General features: G+C 42.6%; 1 protein-coding gene and 1 long non-coding RNA gene across 3 annotated transcripts in view; one reads left to right on the top strand and one right to left on the bottom strand.

Moving 5' to 3' along the window:
• Positions 1-24,696, top strand: part of cstpp1 (centriolar satellite-associated tubulin polyglutamylase complex regulator 1) — a 291,026-nt gene that overhangs the window by 262,497 nt on the left and 3,833 nt on the right. The window lies entirely within an intron of this gene.
• Positions 15,630-24,696, bottom strand: part of LOC137328006 (uncharacterized) — a 63,547-nt gene continuing 54,480 nt past the window's right edge. Inside the window, exon 3 of the long non-coding RNA XR_010964596.1 lies at positions 15,630-16,715. This is a non-coding gene — a long non-coding RNA (uncharacterized lncRNA). The remainder of the gene's footprint in view (positions 16,716-24,696) is intronic.

The following is a 24,696-nucleotide window of genomic DNA, read 5'->3' as shown; positions in this document are numbered from 1 at the left end:
GAGGAGTCAGTCATTGGAGGGGTCAGTCATCAGGGGTCACCGGGGGGGGGCGGGGGGTCAGTCATCGGAGGGGAGTCAGTCATCGGAGGGGTCAGTCATCGGGGGTCGGGATCATCGAAGGGGTCGGGGTCAAAGATCGTGAGGGGGTCAGAGATTGTGAGGGTTGGGGTCATCACGGGGATCAGAGATCGTGGGATTGGTCGGAGATCGTGAGGGGGTGCGGAGATCATGGGGGTGGTTGGAAATCGTGGGGGTGGAGTTGCAGATCGTGGGGGGGATCGGAGATCGTGGGTGGGGGGGGTCGGTTGATGGCGTTTGTAGGGTTGCTGCAGGTAGGCTTGTTGGGCCTGGGGGAAGCACTGCTGCTCCTCCGGGTCCACAGGCTTTGCAATAAAGGCACTTACCTGCAGTTTCGGGCCTTCTCGCCTCCTCTCACGTGGGGTGAAGCAGAAGGCTCGGGAATCCAAGCCCCCAGGGGTTAGGAACAAAAAACCTGTCAAAACGGTGGCCTCCAGCCTCCTTGGAAGCTTTCACTGACTGACCCGCTTCCTGAGAGCGGGTTGGTTGCTTGCTTGCCCATCATCCTGCCTCTGTGAAAACCAGAAGTGGATGGGATGGAGGCGGGTTGGGGGCTGGTTTTAGATTTTTTTTAATTTTAATGCCCCGCCCACCCCATCCCACTTGTTTTTAAAATCCTGCCCCAGGTCTCTGCTGTCCCCAGCTCTCCCTCTCCCAGCCTCCAGAAGGTCAACAAAACCAGTAAATAAAATGTTAGAATCAATACAATCAAAACAATGAATAATCCCCAGCTGTGTAAAGGTACGGATGGTTTTTGTACATCTCATTGTGGTAATTCTTTTTTAAAAATTTTATTTTTATTTACATACACTACAAATTGTGGAATAGTTAGTACTATTCAAATCACGGAATGTGAGATAAAGTGTTTGTAAACTGTCAAAATTAGAAGTTAGAATCTAGAATGGACACATTCAATAAAATATATTTGCCTTTTGTGTATTGTATCACTTGATAATTACCATGATCTCTATACTATTCTTGCAGCATTTTCAATTGTATACATACAGGAAAGGTGCCAAGAATATACACAAAAACTGTGCAATCTACAGAAGCAATCTGATCACAATCTGGAAACATTAAAGGTTTGGCAATTTTCGGTATAACAGCAGTATTATTTTAGTTGGCCACAGAGGGGAGTGGCGGAGCACATTTGCTTGACTTAGGATATATGTATAGAGATACAAGAAAATCAACACCAGGTCCTTTAAACCCTGCATTTGTTTGCCATCATGTGGCCAAAAGAGGAAATGTAGGACATTGTACTTTGAGTCTTTTATTGCAAGCAGAATAGTTTTCATGTAGGCACTATCACCAAAAAAATACTAGGTGAGTATTTTAACTTTAGCTTTTCATTACCTCACTATGGTTAGGTGATAGGTACAATGATCCGTGTCCGGGTTATTTAATACAAACAGGAGTAGGCAATGCAGCCCCTCAATCCTGTCCCGCCAGTTAGATCATGTCTGATCTGTACCTCAACTCCATTTACCCGCCTTTGCTCCATATCCCTTAACACCCTTACCTAACAAAAACCTATCGATCTCAGTTCTGAAAATTTCAATTGACCCAGTCTTTTGGTGTGGAGGGTTCCAGATTTCCACTGCCCTTTGTGTGAAAAAGCGTTTCCATATTTCACTCTTAAATGGCCTAGCTCTAATTTTAAGATTATGCCTCCTTCTGGATTCCTCCACCGGAGGAAATTGTTTCTCTGTGTCTACTTTATCGAATCACTTTATCTTTTTTAAAAAACCAAATTAGATCGCCCTTCTAAACTCAATGGAATACAAACCAAGTTTATGCAACCTGTCCTCTTAATGTAACCCTTTAAGTCCTGGTAGAATTCTGGTGTTTCTGCAAGACGAATAGCTCTTGGTCCTACAAGGTCAATCAATATCTCTTTCCTGAGTTTCAGTGCCCAAAACTAAATGCAGTACTCCAGATGGTGTCTGACCAAGGCTCCATACAACTGAAGCACGAATTCCTCCACCTCCCCTTTGTATTCCAGCATCCTTGAGATAAAGACCAAACATTCTATTAATCTTTTTGAATACTTTTGGTACCTGTGTACTAGCTTTTAGTGGTATGTGAACATGGACACGCAAATCCCTTTGCTCCTTCTCAGCTCCCAGTCTCTTACCACTAAAAATAAATTCCGATTTGTCTTTCTCAGATCCAAAGTGAATGACCTCACACTTCCACCATTGAACTCCAGCTGCCATCGTTTTGCTCACTTAGTCCACCTATGTCCCTTTGTAACTTCTTCCTCTCATCTACACAGCTTCAAACAGGATTGTGTTTATAAGTGCAGAATATAGCTGGCTTGGAAGAACAAATATTTAAAAGAAAGATATCTCACATATGCACATTCACCCTCAGACGTAGACACTCAGTATCTTGCACATAAGTGCAAACCCACTCAGTCACCCTCTCACACGTCCAGATGTGCATTCACTCACACACGCACTTCCTTATTCAATGACACACACACATTTACTCAAGTGCACTCACATGCTATGCACGCAGTAACACTTGCACATCCGCACAAGGCTTCCCTTGCTTTCCTTTTCCTTGCTATACAGTGGCATCTCCTTTGTATACATGCTTACAGTGGATCAAGTCTGAAAATCTTCGTGATGAAGTTGGCAGAGATGGGAAGGCACAGCCATTGGATGTACAGTTCCTTGGAGAGGAACCTCATAGGTCCCGCACAGCCTTTACACGCGTAGCTGGTGTGCGGCTGTCCTCTGCCATGCTGATAGATGCTCCTGGCCTTGACACACTGCTGCAACTCCACCTCCATTATGATGGCACAGAGTGGTATGCCCTTGTCCAAAGTAGATCTGATCCCCCTGTGCATGTGGGGGATGGGGAATTTGGGAGTCCCAAATTTCTTTTTGTGAAGATAGGAAAACACTAAAGTAAAATGAAGAGTAGGTGTCTGTGATTTTAAAAATGTGACAGATGGGGTTAAAACATCCCTCAGGAGCCTGTAATCAGTAAGTGAGGTTGGTCCCTCTTCAGCTCACCAACTCCTCAGTTACACTTATCTGAAGTGCTAGGGGAAGCTGTTAGACCTTTTTCTCGGTGTAAAGTTACACCATTTGCAGGAGTGGTTTAAATCTGTGTCCTTGAACAGTGGAGTTATGTAAATGAGCCCTAAGGGGCTTTGACAGGCATAAGATGTGCACTGTTCAAAAGATCGAGGAAACTTGTGTTTAGTGCAATAACGGCGTAAATGTACCCAAATGCACTAAGAAGCAAATTTCCTCAAATTGTTTTGGTGCAATAATGCCGCAACAACGGTGTACATACTGAAGACAACAAGGAAATTCAGGTCCAAGATCTTCTTTTCCAGATACTATGTTGAAAGTTTCTCTGTTGAGGTGGTCTTACAGAGTATCTCTAATGATCCCTTCTAGCAATTTACCTGAAGTCAAGCTAATGGGCGTGTAATTTCATGGTTCTGATTTATTACCATTTTTAAATATTAGCACTATAAAAATATGTATTTGTACATAAGAACATAAGAAATAGGAGCAGGAGTAGGCCAATCGGCCCCTCGAGCCTGCTCCGCCATTCAATAAGATCGTGGCTGATCTGATCCTAACCTCAAATCTAAATTCATGTCCAATTTCCTGCCCGCTCCCCGTAACCCCTAATTCCCTTTACTTCCAGGAAACTGTCTATTTCTGTTTTAAATTTATTTAATGATGTAGCTTCCACAGCTTCCTGGGGCAGCAAATTCCACAGACCCACCACCCTCTGAGTGAAGAAGTTTCTCCTCATCTCAGTTTTGAAAGAGCAGCCCCTTATTCTAAGATCATGCCCCCTCGTTCTAGTTTCACCCATCCTTGGGAACATCCTTACCGCATCCACCCGATCAAGCCCCTTCACAATCTTATATGTTTCAATAAGATCGCCTCTCATTCTTCTGAACTCCAATGAGTAGACTCCCAATCTACTCAACCTCTCCTCATATGTCCGCCCCCTTATCCCTGGGATTAACCGAGTGAACCTTCTTTGTACTGCCTCGAGAGCAAGTATGTCTTTTCTTAAGTATGGAGACCAAAACTGTATGCAGTATTCCAGGTGCGGTCTCACCAATACCCTATATAACTGCAGCAATACCTCCCTGTTTTTATATTCTATCCCCCTAGCAATAAAAGCCAACATTCCATTGGCCTTCTTGATCACCTGCTGCACCTGCATACTAACCTTTTGATTTTCTTGCACCAGGACCCCCAGATCCCTTTGTACTGCAGTACTTTCCAGTTTCTCGCCATTAAGATAATAACTTGCTCTCTGATTTTTCCTGCCAAAGTGCATAACCTCACATTTTCCAATATTGTATTGCATCTGCCAAATCTCCACCCACTCACCCAGCCTGTCTATATCCCCTTGTAGGTTTTTATGTCCTCCTCACTCTCTACTTTCCCTCCCATCTTTGTATCATCTGCAAACTTTGATATGTTACACTCGGTCTCCTCCTCCAAATCGTTAATATAGATTGTAAAGAGTTGGGGACCCAGCACCGACCCCTGCGGAACACCACTGGTTACTGGTTGCCAGTCCAAGAATGAACCATTTATCCCAACTCTCTGCTTCCTGTTAGATAACCAATCCTCCACCCATGCCAGAATATTCCCCCCAATCCAGTGATTCTTTATCTTGAGCAATAATCTTTTATATGGCACCTTGTCGAATGCCTTCTGGAAGTCCAAATACACTACGTCCACTGGTTCTCCTTTATCCACCCTGTACGTTATGTCCTCAAAGAACTCAAGCAAATTTGTCAGACATGACTTCCCCTTCGTAAAGCCATGCTGACTTTGTCCTATTAAATTATGTTTATCCAAATGTTCCGCTACTGTCTCCTTTAATAATAGACTCCAAAATTTTACCCACCACCGATGTTAGGCTAACTGGTCTATAATTTCCAGCCTTCTGCCTACTACCCTTTTTAAATAAGGGTGTTACATTCGCAGTTTTCCAATCTGTCGGGACCTTTGCCGAGTCCAGAGAATTTTGGAAAATTACTACCAAAGCATCCACAATCCCTACTGCCACTTCCCTCAAGACCCTAGGATGTAAGCCATCAGGTCCAGGGGATTTATCTGCCTTGAGTCCCATTAATTTACTGAGTACCAATTCCTTAGTGATTTTAATTGTATTTAGCTCCTCCCTCCCAGAGCCCCCTGTTTGTCCAGTGTTGGAATATTCTTAGTGTCCTCTACCGTAAAGACTGAAACAAAATATTTGTTCAGCATTTTTGCCATCTCCATGTTTCCCACCATTAATTTCCCGGTCTCATCCTCTAAGGGACCTACGTTTGCCTTAGCCACCCTTTTTCTTTTTATATTTGTAACAGCAGACAAGATCAGCAACACAATATTGTATGATTTTAATCTTTTCCATGACTAGTAGTTTGAACATTGTAACACATACTCACATCTTCATTCACATTGGTCCCATTCAGCTCTTCTCAGTCTCTAATACTCTCACTCTGCTGTTATGTTTCAAATTCTTCATTTTACTTTCATTATTGTGATGGGATAAAACAATGCATCCTTCACATCAGGGTCTTCTATATGGTTCTGGCTTTTCCTATGATTTTTGGACCCAGATCCAATAAAACCAAAAGCAACATTGTAACCTTCGTAGAAAGAGCACTTTGAGACTGACGTGTGACTTCCACTATCTTGATATTATATAGATGCCTCTGCACATCCATCTTCCCCGCTGATATGATTTAAACTCAATCGCTGAATGAATAATTGAGCTTGAGATGCAAATATAATTCTTACATCCGTTCGATAGAAATAGAGAACACCATTTCGTAAAGTGTTTTGACATAGTCAACCCTCCCAATGCTAACACACAATTTGTAAAACATAGCCCCTTTTGAATCTCTGATGTACAAGTGAGGTACTGATAAATATTCACTTGCTTGACACATCAGTAAGCAACATGCCGGTAATCTATTCTAATATGGATGCAAAGCAATTGTGTGCTTTTATGATATATCCCATGCCTGTTTGGCAGAAATAATCATGTCTGAATTCCTCAGGAAGTATCACAACTACTTATTCCAGTCTATGCTACTCAGGAGTTAGTATACTAGGAAGACCATAGTACACTAGTACATGTAGCATAAAGGGAAAGCACAGTGTCACATTGTGTTAAGCATGCACCATACCTTCACTATTACCAAAATCAGGATATTTTAAGCTTTGCAGATATTTCATTCTTTAAAATTAAATTTAGCAGATATACCATAGCAGTAAGGAATTTTCATGAAAAAAGAGCAAATAGTGCCTAAATTGAAAGTTCAAGACTGAAGAGAAGAACTCGTCAATCAGAGCTGCGCAAACTCATGCCAACTCTTGTAGAGCAATTCATCTATGGCTTCCTTGGTGAGGCATAGCTTTCTTCATATATTACTCCTCAACGATGTTGCGGTAACTACTGTTTGAGATAGACATGTTACCTAGGATAGTATCAAACCTGATGGTCCTTCTTCTTTGACCTTGAAACTCCCTAGACCTTATTTGCTGCTTCTCCTCCTCCAATACATCCAGTAAAGTGAGACGTGCTGCCATATCCATGTTTCTGTGGGGACTGTAAGCACTGAGATGTTCCTTTCTGCACTATTGACATGGTCTCCTGCTATACTTGACATAATACTTTTGCTAACTCTCTTCACTGTTTTAACATTGCCTTCAATGTGGACATATGTGTGCATGAACACAACTTTGAGTGCATTGCACATTTGCCATTAATTGGTACTTAACAAGACAAGAAACTGTTAACAAAAGCAAGATACTGTGGATGCTGGAAATCTGAAATAAAAACAGAAAATGCTGGAAACATTTAGCAGGTCAGGCAGCATCTGTGGAGAGAGAAACAGAGTTAACGTTTCAGGCTGATAACCTTTCATCACAACTGGGTTTAGTCACAAACAGAAACTGTTAATGCTGAGTCTGTGCATTAACATACCATAACTGGATTATTCCCAAGAAGAATTTTAAGAGTGCAAGCAAATATTAGTGAATGCTGTGTTGCTGCTAATACAAAAAATTCACTACAGATTAACACACATTTAGTATAAGTGTTAGCTCTAATGCACAGAAAATTTTACTCCCACTTCATTGTTATGAAGTGTGTATTATGGAGTGTTGTTTGGATAACATTTCTGTCAGCTGTTAAAGTTGTTCCAGTAAAACAGGTTAGTCATTTCCTTCAATTATAAATTGTTCTATTTAATTATAGCCATCTCTTCTGATAGTTCAGATAATCAGTTAGAAGATTCCTTAAGGGCTTCCTGCTTAAAACTGTACAATACATGTTTTTCTGTATGTGACTAAACCCAGGAAAGTCCTTGCTGCAGACACTATTAAGTCCAGTCAGCCAAGGGTGGAGGTAAACTATTAGAGTAGCAGACATTTCTTAAAAATCTTCAGACTAAACTGACTGCTGTAAAATAATGCTGCTGTGTTTCATAAGCCCTACAGCATAGACTTGGTTTCTTTCGTGGACCTCCTGAATTGAACCTACAATCTTACAGAATGTTCTTATTTAACAGATTATAGCTCATAAATCTCCTGATTTGATTACAGCCTTGTGACTATTTTATATTCTATTCTATTCTTTACAACAGGATTATTTAGAAAAACATTAGTGTTGGGACAACTATATTTTTACTTTGGAGTCCCACGTTGCAATTGACTTATGCTGTACATGTGTTTGATTGTGTCAATAGTTGGATGCAAAAAGAATGAAAATATATAATTATGTTTCTTAATCTTGAGAAGCACATAAAACATAAATTAACTGCACAATGGGTAAATTGGTAATAAATAGAAATTAACAGTTATTGCCTGTTCACCCATCAGACAATTTGTTAATACTTATCGGTGATTTGGTAAAATAATCTCCTGCATTTGTTGGCAATCATTAGTGGAAAATAACCTGATTTAAACATTTTCCTGTACGTCGTTAGTTTCCTGGTTTTTGGCATCAGTGTTTATAGATTCTGAAATGTTCTGTGAAAATGTAAACTGTGGTTAGTTCTGTATAAACTCAAGTTGCAGAGAACTTTTATTAATTGTGTGCAGTGGGCTCCTTAAAGAGGTTGGTGATGATTTTACTATTTTAAGTACATAGAAAGCAACTCACAGAAAATCATACGGTAACAGGAAATTGATCATTAAAAGATTAAGTTGTATTGAACACTTAAAAAAGTGAGTTGACTGTATGATACCATGGATTAGAACCCTGGTCACTCACCTTTGGGTTTGAATCTACCTCAGGATGATAGTTTCTTCTGTCTGGCAGCTGTTAAATTCCTATGTGTAATGAGCTTAAATGCACTAAATTTTAAACAATTGATAATCTCAAAGAGAGTTCGTAAGAAGAGCTAGTGTGGGTAGTGGAAAAATTCAAAGGGGTTCTCCTAAGATTGGGATTTAAGGCACATGGTTTGCCATAGAAGAGCAATCTTTATTCTATATCTTGCCATGCCTTAACTGATCTCAGAGTGCTGGACTCTGAAAGTTTTGAAAGTGTCTCTGAGGTTTTGAAAGTGTAAGTGCTCTATTTAGAATCATATAATTTTAGAGCACAAAAGGAAGCCATTCGGCCCATCATGCCTGTGCCGGCTCTCTCTGCCCCACCCCCCATGCCTCTTTAAATTATTCTTTTTCAATCATTTATCCATTTTCCTTTTAAAAGCTATTATGGATTCTGCTTCCACCACTGTAGGACATTGCATATCTTAACAGCCCTCTGCATAAAAAAATTCTCCCAATCACTTCTTTTGTTCTTTTGGTGGTTATCTTAAATTTATGCCCTCCAGTTACCAACTCACTGAACAGTGGAAATATTTACCTTACCAAAATCTCTCATAATCTTGAATACCTTTATTAGCTCTTGTCTCAACCTTTTTTGTTCTAATGAAAAGACCCAGTTTCTATAGTCTGTCCTGGTAACTAAAGCCTCTCATCCCTCATATCATCTTAGTGAAGCTCTTCTGCATCCTCTTCAAAAATTCATCTCTGATCCCATTAGGTGATCAACATTGACCATGACATATATTACTCGGTACCTACCTCATATACAACGTGATCTGTCTCCCAGCCAAGAACTGGTCCAGCTCTCTCTTGAAATGATGGCTTCCTCGCCGGGCCAAACCTGCCGGAAACAGCAGCCAGGGCTAGAAGAGGCCCAGTAAGGTAAGTTTTGTACATTTTTTATTTGGTTCAGGAGGTGCAGGAGGGCTCTTCTGGACCCCCACAAGAAAGCCTTGGCCTCCCTTGCCCCCCCACCCCCCACCGCCTCCCGCTCCAGACAATGATTCCCCTGCTGAGTCCCACCGATCCACCATTCCCCCGGGTCCCCAGCTGGATCCTCCCTCCAACCGATTTTAACAGCCAGGCAGATGCTTCCCGCCGAATTCCTGGCCGTTTTGGTGGGGAAGTCGGCAAGCAACATGCTAATGAGGCCTGCCCATTAAAATCGGCCGAGCCTGCCTTCCTCTGCCCCCACATGGGAGTTGAAATTGAGCCCAACGTTTCAGATCAGAACCCTTTGGCAGAACAGTTCTTCTTTCCTTTCTTTATAGAAAGTTGGGATTGGATTGTGAAGGTCAGGTCACAAGCTAAATACTTTTCATATTCAAGAGGATATTGTTTTTTGCTGGGAAGCAAGAACAGTTGGAGAAAACATGTTGCTCCGTCACTGTGTTTGGCAAATGCAGAAAAAACAAGAGCCAAACAATCTTTTGTTGAATACAGTGCCTCTTTAAGAGTAGGCTATTATGTATCACAATGTTTTGGCCTGTCACCGTAGGTCATTAATAAGACAGATCAAAAAGGTACAAGGAATATAACAAAGAGGAATCAATGAATGAATGTCTATCCCCTAAAATTGTGAGACTCCCCTCTCAGCAAGAAAGAGTCGATTCTTACTCGGGGCATTTTCAATGCCAGGCCTCATTAATATTCGACGGACGGGCTGCGCTGCTGATTGCCTACAGAATCGGGTAGCCCACCCTCATGACCTGCGCAATATATGGTGCCTTCCCAGACTCTACTTAAAGCAGAGATTACATAGAATGTTACAGCACAGAAACAGAACATTCGGCCCAACAGGTCTATGTTGGCGTTTATGCTCCACACGAGCCTCCTCCCACCTTACTTCATCTCACCCTATCACCCTCTAGCCTTCTATTCCTTTCTCCCTCATGCACTTATCTAGCTTCCCCTTAAATGCACCTATGCTATTCGCCTCAACCACTCCATGTGGTAGCGAGTTCCACATTCTCACGACTTTCTGAGTAAAAAAGTTTCTCCTGATTTCCCTATTTATGGCCCCTAGTTTAGGACTCCCCTACAAGTGGAACCATCTTCTCTACATCTACCCTACGCGAGTTTAGGTTCACTCAGAGCATAAACACTGACATGGACCTGTTGGGCTGAATGACCTGTTTCTGTGCTGTACATTCTTTGTAATTCTTTGTACCCTATCCAACCCCTTCATAATTTTAAAGATCTCTAGCTGGTCACCTCTCAGTCGTCTCTTTTCTTGAGAAATGAGCCCCAGTCTGTTCAGTCTTTCCTGATAGTTTTACCCTCTCAGTTTTGGTATCATCGTTTTTGCAATTTTTCCAGTGCTTCTATATCCTTTTTATAATATGGAGACCAGAACTGTGCACAGTACGCTAAGTGTGGTCTAAACAAGGTTCTATATAAGTATCACATAACCTCTCTGCTTTTCAATTCTATTCCTCTAGAAATGAACCCCAGTGCTTGGTTTGCATTTTTTATGTCTGTGTTAATTTGCATTGCTACTTTTAATGATTTGTGAATGTGTACCCCTAGATCCCTTTGCGCTTCTACTCTATTTAGACTCTTATTTTCCAAGGAGTATGTGGCCTCCTTATTGCTTCTACCAAATTGCACCGCCTCACTTATCTATATTGAAATTAATTTGCCATTTACAAACCCATTCTGCACGTTTGTTACGGTCTTGTATTTTGTCGCCATCTTCCTCAGTATTAACTACACCCCCAATTTGGTGTCGTTCGCAAATTTTGATATTGTACTTCCGATTGTCAAATCATTTATGTAAATGGTGAACAACAGTGGTCCCAGCGCTGATCCCTGTGGAAAACTACTTCCCACCTCCTGCCAGTGATGCACCTCTTAAAGGGAGTTTGCATACCCTACTTGCATTTTTCATTAAACAAATCTGGAAGACTTGTTATCTGCAGACATGAGTCGCAGGGCTGGCCCCCACTTTTCTGATGCATCCCTGGACGTCCCAGTGGAAGAACTGAGGCTCAGAAGGGAAGTGCTGTTCCCCAGCACCCATAGGTCAGGGGGTCAACCCTGGTTCAATGAGAATTGTAGAAGAGCATGCCAGGAGCAGCACCAGGCATACCTAAAAATGAGGTGCCAACCTGGTGAAGCTACAACACAGGACTACATGCATGCTAAACAGCGGAAGCAACATGCTATAGACAAAGCTAAGCGATTCCACAACCGACGGATCTGATCAAAGCTCTGCAGTCCTGCCACATCCAGTCATGAATGGTGGTGGACAATTAAACAACTAACGGGAGAAGGAGGCTCTGTGAACATCCCCATCGTCAATGATGGCAGAATCTAGCATGTGAGTGCAAAAGACAAGGCTGAAGCGTTTGCAACCATCTTCAGTCAGAAGTGCTGAGTGGATGATCCATCACAGCCTCCTCCCGATATCCCCACCATCACAGAAGCCAGTCTTCAGCCAATTCGATTCACTCCACGTGATATCAAGAAATGGCTGAGTGCAAAGGCTTTGGGCCTGACAACATCCCGGCTGTAGTGCTGAAGATTTGTGCTCCAGAACTAGCCGCGCCTCAAGCCAAACTGTTCCAGTATAGCTACAACACTGGCATCTACCCGACAAAGTGGAAAATTGTCCTGTCCATAAAAAGCAGGACAAATCCAATCCAGCCCTATCGCCCTACCGCCCTATCAGTCTACTCTCAATTATCAGCAGAGTATCAAGCAGCACTTACTCACCAATAACCTGGTCACCAACGCTCAGTTTGGGTTCCGCCAGGACCACTCGGCACCAGACCTCATTACAGCCTTGGTCCAAACATGGACAAAAGAGCTGAATTCCAGAGGTGAGGTGAGAGTGACTGCACTTGACATCAAGGCAGCTTTTGACTGAGTGTGATACCAAGGAGCCCTAGTAAAATTGAAGTCAATGGAAATCGGGGGGGAAATCTCTCCAGTGGCTGGAGTCATACCTAGCACAAAGGAAGATGATAGTGGTTGTTGGAGGCCAATCATCTCAGCCCCAGGACGTTGCTGCAGGAGTTCTTCAGGGCAGTGTCCTAGGCCCAACCATCTTCAGCTGCTTCATCATTGACCTTCCCTCCATCATAAGGTCAGAAATGACGATGTTCGCTGATGATTGCACATTGTTCAGTTCCATTCTCATCCCCACAGATAATGAAGCAGTCCGAGCCCGCATGCAGCAAGACCTGGACAACATCCAGGCTTGGACTGATAAGTGGCAAGTAACATTCGTGCCAGACAAGTGCCGGGCAATGACCATCTCCAACAAGAGAGAGTCCAACCACCTCCCCTTGACATTCAACAGCATTACCATCACTGAATCTCCCACCATCAACATCCTGGGGGTCACCATTGACCAGAAACTTAACTGGACCAGCCACATAAATACTGTGGCTACAAGAGCAGGTCAGAGGCTGGGTATTCTGTGGCGAGTGACTCAACTCCTGACTCCCGAAAGCCTTTCCACCATCTACAAAGCACAAGTCAGGAGTGTGATGGAATACTCTCCACTTGCCTGGATGAGCGCAGCTCCAACAACACTCAGGAAGCTCGACACCATCCAGGACAAAGCAGCCCACTTGATTGGCACCCCATCCATCACCCTAAACATTCACTCCCTTCACAGTGGCTGCAGTGTGTACCATCTACAGGATGCACTGCAGCAACTCGCCAAGGCTTCTTCGACAGCACCTCCCAAACCCGCAAACTCTACCACCTAGAAGGACAAGGGCAGCAGGCACATGGGAACAACACCACCTGCACGCTTCCCTCCAAGTCACACACCATCCCGACTTGGAAATATATCGTCGTTCCTTCATCGTCACTGCGTCAAAATCCTGGCACTCCCTACCTTACAGCACTGTGGGAGAACTTTCACCACACGGACTGCAGCAGTTCAAGAAGGCGGCTCACCACCACCTTCTCAAGGGCAATTAGGGATGGGCAATAAATTCTGGCCTTGACAGCGATGCCCACATCCCATGAACAAATAAAAAAAAGGTCACTGTCAAGCAGGTCGGGACAGAGGTAGCTGAGAGAGTCAGTGCCAAAAGTATCAACTCCAGGACTTGGGCTTAATGTGGAAAGAGGTTCAATAACCACACAAGAGCAGCAAGGGTCAGTCTACCTCTCTCAACACCGTCTCACAACACACCTCAAATAATGAAGCAGTCCGAGCCCGCATGCAGCAAGACCTGGACAACATCCAGGCTTGGGCTCATAAGTGGCAAGTAACATTCGCGCCAGATAAGTGCCAGGCAATGACCATCTCCAACAAGAGAAAGTCTAACCACCTCCCCTTGACATTCAACGGCATTACCATCGCCAAATCCCCCACCATCAACATCCTGGGGGTCACCATTGACCAGAAACTTAACTGGACCAGACATATAAATACTGTGGCTACGAGAGCAGGTCAGAGGCTGGGTATTCTGCGGCGAGTGACTCACCTCCTGACTCCACAAAGCCTTTCCACCATCTACAAGGCACAAGTCAGGAGTGTGATGGAATATTCTCCACTTGCTTGGATGAGTGCAGCTCCAACAACACTCAAGAAGCTCGACACCATCCAAGATAAAGCAGCCCGCTTGATTGGCACCCCATCCACCACCCTAAACATTCACTCCCTTCACCACCGGCGCACTGTGGCTGCAGTGTGTACCATCCACAGGATGCACTGCAGCAACTCGCCAAGGCTTCTTCGACAGCACCTCCCAAACCAGCGACCTCTACCACCTAGAAGGACAAGAGCAGCAGGCACATGGGAACAACACCACCTGCACGTTCCCCTCCAAGTCACACACCATCCCGACTTGGAAATATATCGCCGTTCCTTCATTGTCGCTGGGTCAAAATCCTGGAACTCCCTTCCTAACAGCACTGTGGGAGAACCGTCACCAGACGGACTGCAGCGGTTCAAGAAGGCGGCTCACCACCACCTTCTCGAGGGCAATTAGGGATGGGCAATAAATGCTGGCCTCGCCAGCGACGCCCACATCCCATGAACGAATAAAAAAAAACACCTCTCACCCCCTTCCCACCACTCTTAACTATTACCTTCCCTTCATCTCATCCTTCAATATATAATCGCAAGGGCACACAAAGGCACTTCTCTTGCTCATTCCAAACCACACTCACCTCTTCCTTTTCTCTCTTCACACTACATACTAGCACCATTCTCTTCTCACATCCTAACACCTGTACAACCACCAACTGCTCCCACCACTCCTTCCTCACTTCACATAACACACACTTGCCTTTACATTCTACACCTCCTCATCCTCATTCCATCTCGCTTCTTCTACACCTCTCAACACATCCACTGTATGACAAGTCCTACACAACTCCACTCACCTTCTCAACACATACTCACTGTCGCCCTCTCCTTCTACAGGACAACACAGCACATAATACCAGGGAGAGGAGCTGGATGAGTGGAGGAGACCCCAACATCATTATCCTCACTCAGGCAGAACCCTGGAGATCACTTGTCCAGGCAGGGTCATGCGCATCGGGCCACGAGAGGCTGGTTACATACCCAAGCAGGGTATCTGCATATTACTTTATCCCTTCATTCAACTCAGCACAGATACTGCAAGCTTTGCAACTTCAACCTGCATTCTCCAGACTGTTACCTGATCACATGCAGCTTCTCTTTGCTCTTCTCCCTTCTCTCTTTCTTCAAGGGCATTGTCAACAACAAGAACAGACCTTGGAAGAGGACAATCCCTCTGAGGATGCACCATCAGGGTCTCCACTTCTCCCCACATGGAGGTAATCGGATTGATGCAAGACAGCACTGGTTCCTTTATTAGACATTGTTTCAAAGTGTTTGCTCCAATTTTGTTTAGGTGGTGTTTGTAATTCCTGTTTGTTTGGAGATTAAAATGGTTCCTTCTTTTACTTTAAAATGACCCGCAACAGTATTTTCACCAAATTTCTAGAGTAAAATATTGAGCAAATTGGAGCTTTAAAAATGTAGAACACCAGACTGAGCAGCATTCGGTCTAAGGCAGTTATCAGCAGCACAGACAACATGTTGCTTTTGCACTAGCCACGTTTTGGCAGTAAATCTTCTAGGATGGAAGTAAGAATATTACATACAGCCTATTAAGACCACAGGTCTTCTAGCTTTTTGATAATAATTTATTTCCTCATGCAAAGATTTCTGAAGAAAAGTAGCAACAAAATTAAAATATCCATGAATAAATTTATTAAACTGTTCTCAAATTTCAAAAATGCTTACAGCATATGGCTTTCATATATATTCATAATGTACTATTACTTACAGTCCTGTTCCCCATTTAGGCATTTCTCCAATTCTTGTTTATGATACATTGCTTGTCTTTCTTCCAGCTCTGGATCATCTATAGACTTGATGATTAGAAACAGTAGAAAATGGTAATTAATTCAATAAGTGATTTGAGAAAGATGTAACACAAGCCTAAATAGTTAGAGGAGCTATGTGGTTCCCAACATCAGAAATAGAATTATTTTTCCATATTCTGCTATTTCCACTTCATCAGTTCTATTCATACTGCACGTTTATTCTATAACATAATGAGGAGATAATGCTGCACTCATACTGCAAATACTAGTCTTAGGCCAGTAGAGTACAATGTACAGCTGACAGACCAGCCATCTGGAGTTATACTATACCTTGTGTGAAGTGTACGCAAAGTTGGACTACCAACTACAGAAGGTCTCACGTCCATTATTTTAGTACGCTCACTTTTGCACCAATCCACACCCAAAACCATTTCATGTCAATGCAAAAGTGACAGTATAACTGCAGCTTTATTTTTGCAAAGACAGACAACAGATGAGTTTTGCAACATTTTAAATATTATCCCAGATTTAGCCCATGCCTGAAAATTTCTTCTGAATGGATATCTTCCAAACCGGTTGGTTTAGCACTAACGTGAACCCATCTGGCTCCAATGGTCAGAGTTGGTGGGAAAACTACGAAACATTTTATCACTGCTAAGCTTTGTTTTTTATTCGTTCATGGGATGTGGGCATCGCTGGCGAGGCCAGCATTTATTGCCCATCCCTAATTGCCCTTGAGAAGGTGGTGGTGAGCCGCCTTCTTGAACCGCTGCAGTCCGTGTGATGAAGGTTCTCCCACAGTGCTGGTAGGAAGGGAGTTCCAGGATTTTTCTAAGTCGAGATGGTGTATGACTTGGAGGGGAACGTGCAGGTGCTGTTGTTCCCATGTGCCGGTTGCTCTTGTCCTTCATGTTATGATCCATCATGTTATGAATGATTTCTGGAATTCATTACTGACTCCTGAGTGCAAGAAAAGAAAAGACAGTTAATGGGGAATCCTTGAGGATAGTGTCACGATTGCGAACTGAGCTAACAAGTGCTAGAAAATTCCCAACACTGCTATTTCAGTTAGATATGAAAGAATTAGAAATTTTAAGATTGATTAACTGTGAAGTATAATTAACAAATCTATACAGCTTGGCAGCATCATGGTGCAGTGCAACAGGCCTTAACTCTCACTCCTTACTGGCACTCAACCCCTCACCTAACCTACACAAAGTGTAACTGAATATTTTCACGTAAGTACCTTTTCATTTAGTGCCCCCAAAATTGATTTGTTTTGTCAGTAGATTTTCACATTAATAATTACAGTGGAGTGAGAATCATGATCCACCACTGTGGAGAGACCCTGAACCCACCAGATTTTCCAGGAATAGGGCAAAGGCAGAAAATTTGAATAAAACAGTTGGATACCTGCAGCAGTATAGGTGCATCTTAGGCTCCCATTGGAGAGGGAGCAGAGCAAAATGTGGTGCAGAGAAGCTCTGTTCAGTTCAAAGGTGGCAGGACCGCCTACAACATTCTGGCAATCTTTGAATCAACCACCTTTAGCAGATGGCCCATTTCAATGCCAGTGCATCAAATTGTTTTGATTGGCCCGGTGTTCCAGGCCAAGACCCAGGTCTAGTGACCTCTGTGGACTTCATTTCTGCTGTTCACAAGTACTGTGTTCCATACTTTTCCAGCGTACAGTACATTGAGTGTTCAAAAGTCGGAAGTAGAACAAGATCTGGCAGGTGACACTATCCTGGAGGCACCACCTCCTTTTTACATGCCAGGCCTCCATGGGTTGAAGAGAACTTCCACCCAGCATTGCCTCCTGCAGCAATTCTCTGGCTACAATCTTTAGGTTGGAGAACTGGCATTGCTGGGTTCTGCCCCATTTCCTAGCCCCACCAGTTGCTTTCAGCTGGACTTCTAGTCCAGATATGTCGTTGGCACAGAGGAAATTCAGGGGCCTAACTGTTTAAATTTGCCACTCTGTTTCCAACTGCGATTATAATTTTTTACAAAACAAATAATTCACTGTCTGAATTTGGAAAGCCAGGCAATTTGGAAAGGTTGATTCTCAGCACTAATCTCTCATCAACATATCTTATCCGCCAATGAGGGAGCAGTGCTGGGAACAGACCTTTCTAAATCTCAGAGCCCATTGGCATAAAAATATAACCAGAAATGGGAATGCAGAGGCCTCCAGGAGAATGAGTCACCAGGTCTTTGGGGCTTTATAGCCACAGTCAACAGGCAACTGAGCTTCGTATTTTCAATCAATTAAGCATTGGTATTCAGTTCAGGTAAAATTCTGAACCCAAATGTTTTCTGGGTTCAGCTGGAAAATAGGCCAAAGTCCTGAATTCTGCTCAATAGGGTAGAAAATTACAACAATTCATACAGGTTAACTTAGAAAGCTAGCAAAAGCTGGCCAACAGCTTCAAAAGAGCTGACAGCTCAAAGACAGCCCTGCAAATAGGCCTATGATATGTAATTACATCAGGGTATGAACTTGTCTCGGTTTAAGCCATAGGTTACAGAGGGATCTGGGTGTCCTAGTACATGAATCACAAAAAGTTAGTATGCAGGTACAGCAAGTGATTAAGAAGGCAAATGGAATGTTGTCATTTATTGCAAGAGGAATGGAATATAAAAGTAGAGATGTTTTGCTACAATTGTACAGGGCATTAGTGAGACCACATCTAGAATACTGTGTGCAGTTTTGGTCTCCTTATTTAAGAAAGGACATAATTGCTTTGGAGGCGGTTCAGAGAAGGTTCACTCGACTGATTCCTGGGATGAGGGGGGTATCTTATGAGGAAAGGTTGGACAAGTTGGGCCTGTATACACTGGAGTTTAGAAGAATGAGAGGTGATCTTATTGAAACATATAAGATCCTGAGGGGACTAGAAGGGGTAGATGCTGAGAGGATGTTTCCCCTTGTGGCAGAGACTAGAACTAGGGGCCACAGTATAGAGTCTCCCATTTAAGACGGAGATGAGGAGAATCTTTTACTCTCAGAGGGTCATAAGTCTGTGGAACTCCCTTCTCCAGAGAATGGTGGAGGTAGGGTCATATTTTTAAGGCTGAGTTAGATAGATTCCTGATTAACAAGGGAATCAAAGGTAAGTAGACGGGAAAGTAGGCTTGAGGTCGCAATCAGATCAGCCATGATCTTATCAAATGGCAGAGCAGGCTCGAGGGGCTGAATGGCCTACTCCTGTTCTTAATTCGTATATTCGTATGTTAACTCCCAATAAGATTGCTTGCAGAAACACTGAGAACTATTGTACACTCTCTGTTGATAATTCTCATTATTAAATTGTTGTTAAGTTGTTTATATATCTATTTTTGGAACTGCTTGCTATAGTAACATCACATAGGCATCACACACTAGGGTTGCCAACTCTGCTGGATTGTCCTGGAATCTTCAGGAATTGAAGATTAACCTCTCAGACGCTGCTGCAAGCAAACCTGGGAGAAAAATCATAGAGGCATAAATAAAAATCGTAAATGGGAAAGAAAGGCCATTTGACTGACTGACTGACAGTCAATAATTATCCAATCGGATAACGAAGAGTCTGTTCACTTGCCAATTGACGTAGGAAGGGGATGCACTAGCAGAGCAGCCCCTCGAGCCTGCTCTGCCATTTGATAAGATCATGGCTGATCTGAATGCGACCTCAAGCCTACTTTCACGTCTACTTACCTTTGATTCCCTTGTTAATCAGGAATCTATCTAACTCAGCCTTAAAAATATGACCCTACCTCCACCATTCTCTGGAGAAGGGAGTTCCACAGACTTATGACCCTCTGAGAGTAAAAAATTCTCCTCATCTCCGTCTTAAATGGGAGACTCTATACTGTGGCCCCTAGTTCTAGTCGGACAACCAATGGCGGGAGCAGGGTGGTTGGAAGTGGGAGGTCATGTGATGAAACCTCCAGGAATGTGTCCAGAGTTGGCAACGCTACACACACTAGTATGTCACAACCAAAGCAACAAGGAAGAATTTACTCTCATATGTCTTTATATTGGCAATTGAAGTTCATTCAAGGTGAGATGTATGAAGGGTATGGTTTTTCAATTGTTTAAGTTAGCCAAATATGAGTTATTCCTCCATAAGATTGCTTTTTCATAGAATCACAGAATGATACTGCACAGAAGGAAGCCATTTGGCCCATCGTGCCCGTGCTGGCTCTTTGAAGGAGCTATCCAATTATCCCACTCCCCTGCTCTTTCCCCATAGCCCTGCAAATCTTTCCTCTTCAAGTATTTATCCAATTCCCTTTTGAAAGTTATTATTGAATCTGCTTCCACCACTCTTTCAGGCAGTGCATTCCAGATCATAACAACTCGCTGCGTAAATGTTTTTTTTCCTCATGGTGCCTCTGGTTCTTTTGCCAATTTTCTTAAATCTGTGTCCTCTGGTTAGGTTACCGACCCTTCTGTCACTGGAAACAGTTTCTCCTTATTAACTCTATCAAAACCCTTCTTGATCTATGCAGTTGAAAAGGATATCATTCCAAAGCTGTGATTTGAATTAGGGTTCTTACAGTTTGACAGTGAGGCTATTTCACTTGAGCTCTTATTCCCAACTGTTCTGTAGTGTCTAATTAGTGCTGTTATCTGTAGTTTCACAGTGCTGGAATGGACAGGCATACCTAAATATGGATTGCAGCGAAGAATTTGATAGCAGATGCTTTACCAACAAGCAACTCCCGTTTGCCCCTGTGGATTAGGTTAATTAGTACTCTCTTCTGGATGAGATTTTAGGACAGGACAAAATAGGACTACAGCTTGACCTGACGCAAAGATATTTATATCTGAATGCAGGGCTTTTTATCGAAGAGGGCTTATTCCTACTTAACATTTTTTACGTAAATATTAAAAAACAGTATTGCCAAAGATTACATTTAAAAAACATTTTTTCTCTTTGAAGCACAGAGATTTTATCTTAGAGCTTGTGACTGTTTCATACGATTGATTAGTATTATTGTATTTTACATTGCGCTTAGATAGAAAAAAATCCTCAGAGTATATTAAACCTAATACAGCTTCTAATTATTTTATATGAATTGCTTAATAATCATCATGAACAGTTTTGGAAAGGGGAAAGCATTCCGCAGAATAATTTCAGTCAAGTATCCTTTTGTTTGGTTAGAAATGTTAACAATGAACTACTGGTTTTTTTTGATCAGCATGGTCCGTTTTTGAAGAATTAGTGCTATTTATATTTCAAGTCTTATACAGTAAGGGAGAGGAGTTTGATGACTGATTTGTATTTTTGCACCTAAAGAAATGATGTATTATTAAGGAGATAAAAGAGAAAAACTGAATCTAAAATAAAAATATTAAGACTATTGCTTAATGGGTACAAAAAGTAAAATGTGCCTCTAACTTTATTTTGAATCATTGCTGATAAATTACATACATCTCTTGCAAGAGTGCTTCACTAGCCTTAAGTTTATAAAATCCAGAGAGTTTGGTCAGTATGCAATTGATAGATAATTGCCTTTACACAACTAAAAGCTATTCAACCTTGTCCACAACCTTGTCCAACACTTGGCAACTGCCAATGTGAAAAACATAATGGCCCAGATCTTGCTAGAGCAGGGCATCTCATGGCATGCCCTGTTAGATTTTTTTTCTGCACCCTTCACCTCAAAATGTTTTTGCGCTGTAACTTGCTGGAAGTGCGAGCTGATATTATTGTGGTGAGGGCAACGGAGCATCTGGGACCTCAGTGAAGGACGGGACCAACAGTACATCTCCTTACCCAGTGAGATTTAAGGATTGTGAAAGAAACAGAGAGGAACGACCAAGAAGGAGGGTGAATTAGAACAGGTGAATTAGAGTCAAATCAAGAACAAAAAGAGAAATAAAGAGAGGGAAAGAAAGATTGGATTAAGAGAGAGAGAGAAAAAAAAGAGACAGAAAGGAAAAGTAAGAAAAAAATGTAAAAATTTAAAATTTAACATTTTTAAAATCTCTAAGAACAATTTACCACCTGAAGGAATGAGACTCCACACTTTAAATTGTTCAATTTCCGGGCGAGAGAGGTTGATTGGCACTGTATTAACAATTATCATGTCATTAAAAAGGTCCTTATACTCTTAATTACCAGACTTAACATTCTATGACGTGTTTAACGGCCAATTAATGTGTAAATCCAGCAAGTCCTTAAAAACAATGGGGAAGCTAAGGGCAAGATACCGTTTATGCAAAGCAAATGGTGGAGCAGCATAAATCGACCAGCAAGTGGAGATTCGCAACTCACAGTGTATTTCTTAATCCCCTAAACTTGTTGGCCGATTTGCACATTAATAATAGCGTGCGTCATTAACACGCTGTTATTCTTACTGCAAGATCCGGCCCAAGAGCTGAGCTCCACTCCATTCCAGAATTGAAGGGTGCCTTAGAAAAAGATGAGTTGTTCTTAAAGCTTATATTGAGCTCTGTTAGAACAGTGAATGAGACCAATGTCAGTGAGAAAGCCCCATGTTTTCCTTCTCTCAGTCTTATTTGCACAGAGCTCGCACTTCCTTAGCTTTGAAAGCACTCTTTATTTAATTAATGCTTCTGTCCCATACTTCATACTCTATTGAGCCATTCCACTCATTATTCCTCTCTGGGAATGTCTCATGTCTACACTTTGTGCCCCTCCCCTTTTTCTGATTGCAAAAAATGCCCATTTACCTCTTCAGGTGTTGTATGGTCTGTAACCAAAAAATGAACTGGTCTGCTCTTCACAGATGCTGACTCATCTCCTGTGTGCTTTCAGCATTTCTGCATATTTTAGGTCTACCAGCATCTGCAGTATTTTTCTTTTAATTCCATCCAAATTGGCTTTGATTCAGGAAATGAGGGCAAATTCATGGTAACTGGTTTTAGAATGGAATAAGTGGCAAACTAGCATGCCTTCTGCCCAGATTCACCTGAGGAATTCATGCAGTCATGGTGATTAGAACATTGTGATTCAAACTGTGCCTGAGTATTGACTGATTAAACTGAGCTGTGCTTTGTGATTCCCTGTAATCCCTTTCCATGTTGCCTGCTTTGTCTTTCCCCTCAATAACAGAACAATAGAATCCAATTGAGGCATGAGCTGAAATCCCTTTTCAAATAATTGATTTGGCTGGAACAGTTTCCTTGTTTGCTAAAGCAGCTCATTCAGATTCCACCCTCCAGGAAGGAGCAATTGGGAAACCGGGTGGAAATTGACACAATACAGTTGTTCTTGGGAAGATAGGCTTGCATGCAGGAAGGATTGTAGTTCAAGTAACCCAAGCCATATGTCTCCTAAATTGCTTTGATGCAGTTGCTATGAAATAAGTACCCAATGTTGAAACAGTTGATTTGCAACACTCTTAAATGTGCAGTTGGAATGGTAGTGCAAGCAGACAATATAAAAGTATAAGCTGCCCCAAAGACTCCTCAAGTCACTCCACTGAGGACCTGATGTACAGACCAGGAAGGTGGTCTGCGCTGAGTTAGCTGAATGTTAGCTAGGCAGTAGTTGGGATACACTAATTTGCCCCAGCATGAACCTAATGTAAAGGCAAATCAGTATGATTTGACATGTCTTATAGCTTTTATTGGCCTTTAGAGGTGGACATTGTCTGATAATTGATTCAGGGTTAGCTATGATGCCCCCGTGGTTGGATAGGCTGCCAACAGTGTGCAGTTTGACAGTAAGTCGTCACTTGGGTGACTTAATGGAGGGGAACTAGAGCCTGCAGAACTGTTCTATAGCAAGGAGTAGATGCCTTGGAGAAGAATATATAAAAATAAATCGTAAATTTAGTAATTAAAATTAGTACAATTTGTAGATGGAGTAGTTCTGAAATATTAAAGACGTAGGATTCGATCAAACTCAGTCGTGTCTGGTCTAACTTTTCTTTAATGTTGCAAGAGAGATGGGTTTAGGCTAGTTTTGAACCAAACCGTATGGGTTGAGTCCGCAGCATCACTTGTGCTGTGGGCCCTGTTTGTACTATAATTGGCATGGTATATCCATTTGCAAGGACACCAGGGGCTGGTGTATCAAATGGGTCTGAGACAGTGCAGCTGCTCTGAATGCAACACCTCGTGCAGCACTGAGCCAAAAAAAACAAGATCCTGGGTTTGATCTGAGACCTGTCAGCTGATCACTCCTCCTGGTGGGGGGGGGGGGGGGGGGGGGGGAGGGGGGGTCACATTTCACTTCAGCCCTCGGTTAGGGAAGTGAGAGGGTGGGAGGAATCCGCTGGGTTTCCAGCTCTGAGTTCATGCTGATATCTGCTGGAACATATTAGGAGGACTGGATCTTCTGTTCAGGCTCATCTGTGATGAAAAATAGTAGTGGGGGGCATTTAATTTTCACATAGACTGGGAGAAACAGAAAGGCTCAAGTAATAAAGGCAATGAATTTCCAGAATGCATTGGGAACAGTTTTCTAGAACAATGTATTTTAGAACTCACAAGAGAACAGGCCATACTAGATTTAGAGACATCTTACACCTTCGTGACATCTGCCTCGACCTCTACAGCCTTTGACATAGTTGACCCCATCATCCTCCTGTAAAGTCTCTCCCCCGTTGTCCATGTAAGTGAAACTGTTCAACTGGCCATTAGTCTTGAATGGGGACCTGTTTTCACGAATCATTTAAAGTGTTTTGAACTGACCAATGGGTCAAACCAACCATTCAACAATAAGCATCCTGTGGAGCAGTTTATTGGACATGTTTATTTGGCAGCTGCATGTGTGGTCCACTTGCAAATGTAGTTATGATAAATCCCTGTATACGATTCCCTTTAAGACCTCACAAGCAGGCTCAGTGGCAACATGGCAACTTAAGGAGCGGTGATAGAGTTTCACAGGTCCGTTTGAAGTTGAGGGTCAGCACAGAAGTTTCTTTGCTGTTTGGGAATGGAGGAGAATAGTAATAAAAACAATTCATTGCAGATGGG

The sequence above is a fragment of the Heptranchias perlo genome, chromosome 12 (genome assembly GCF_035084215.1).
Source record: "Heptranchias perlo isolate sHepPer1 chromosome 12, sHepPer1.hap1, whole genome shotgun sequence".
Taxonomy (NCBI): Eukaryota; Metazoa; Chordata; class Chondrichthyes; order Hexanchiformes; family Hexanchidae; genus Heptranchias; species Heptranchias perlo.
This window is presented reverse-complemented; position numbering and strand designations above follow the sequence as displayed.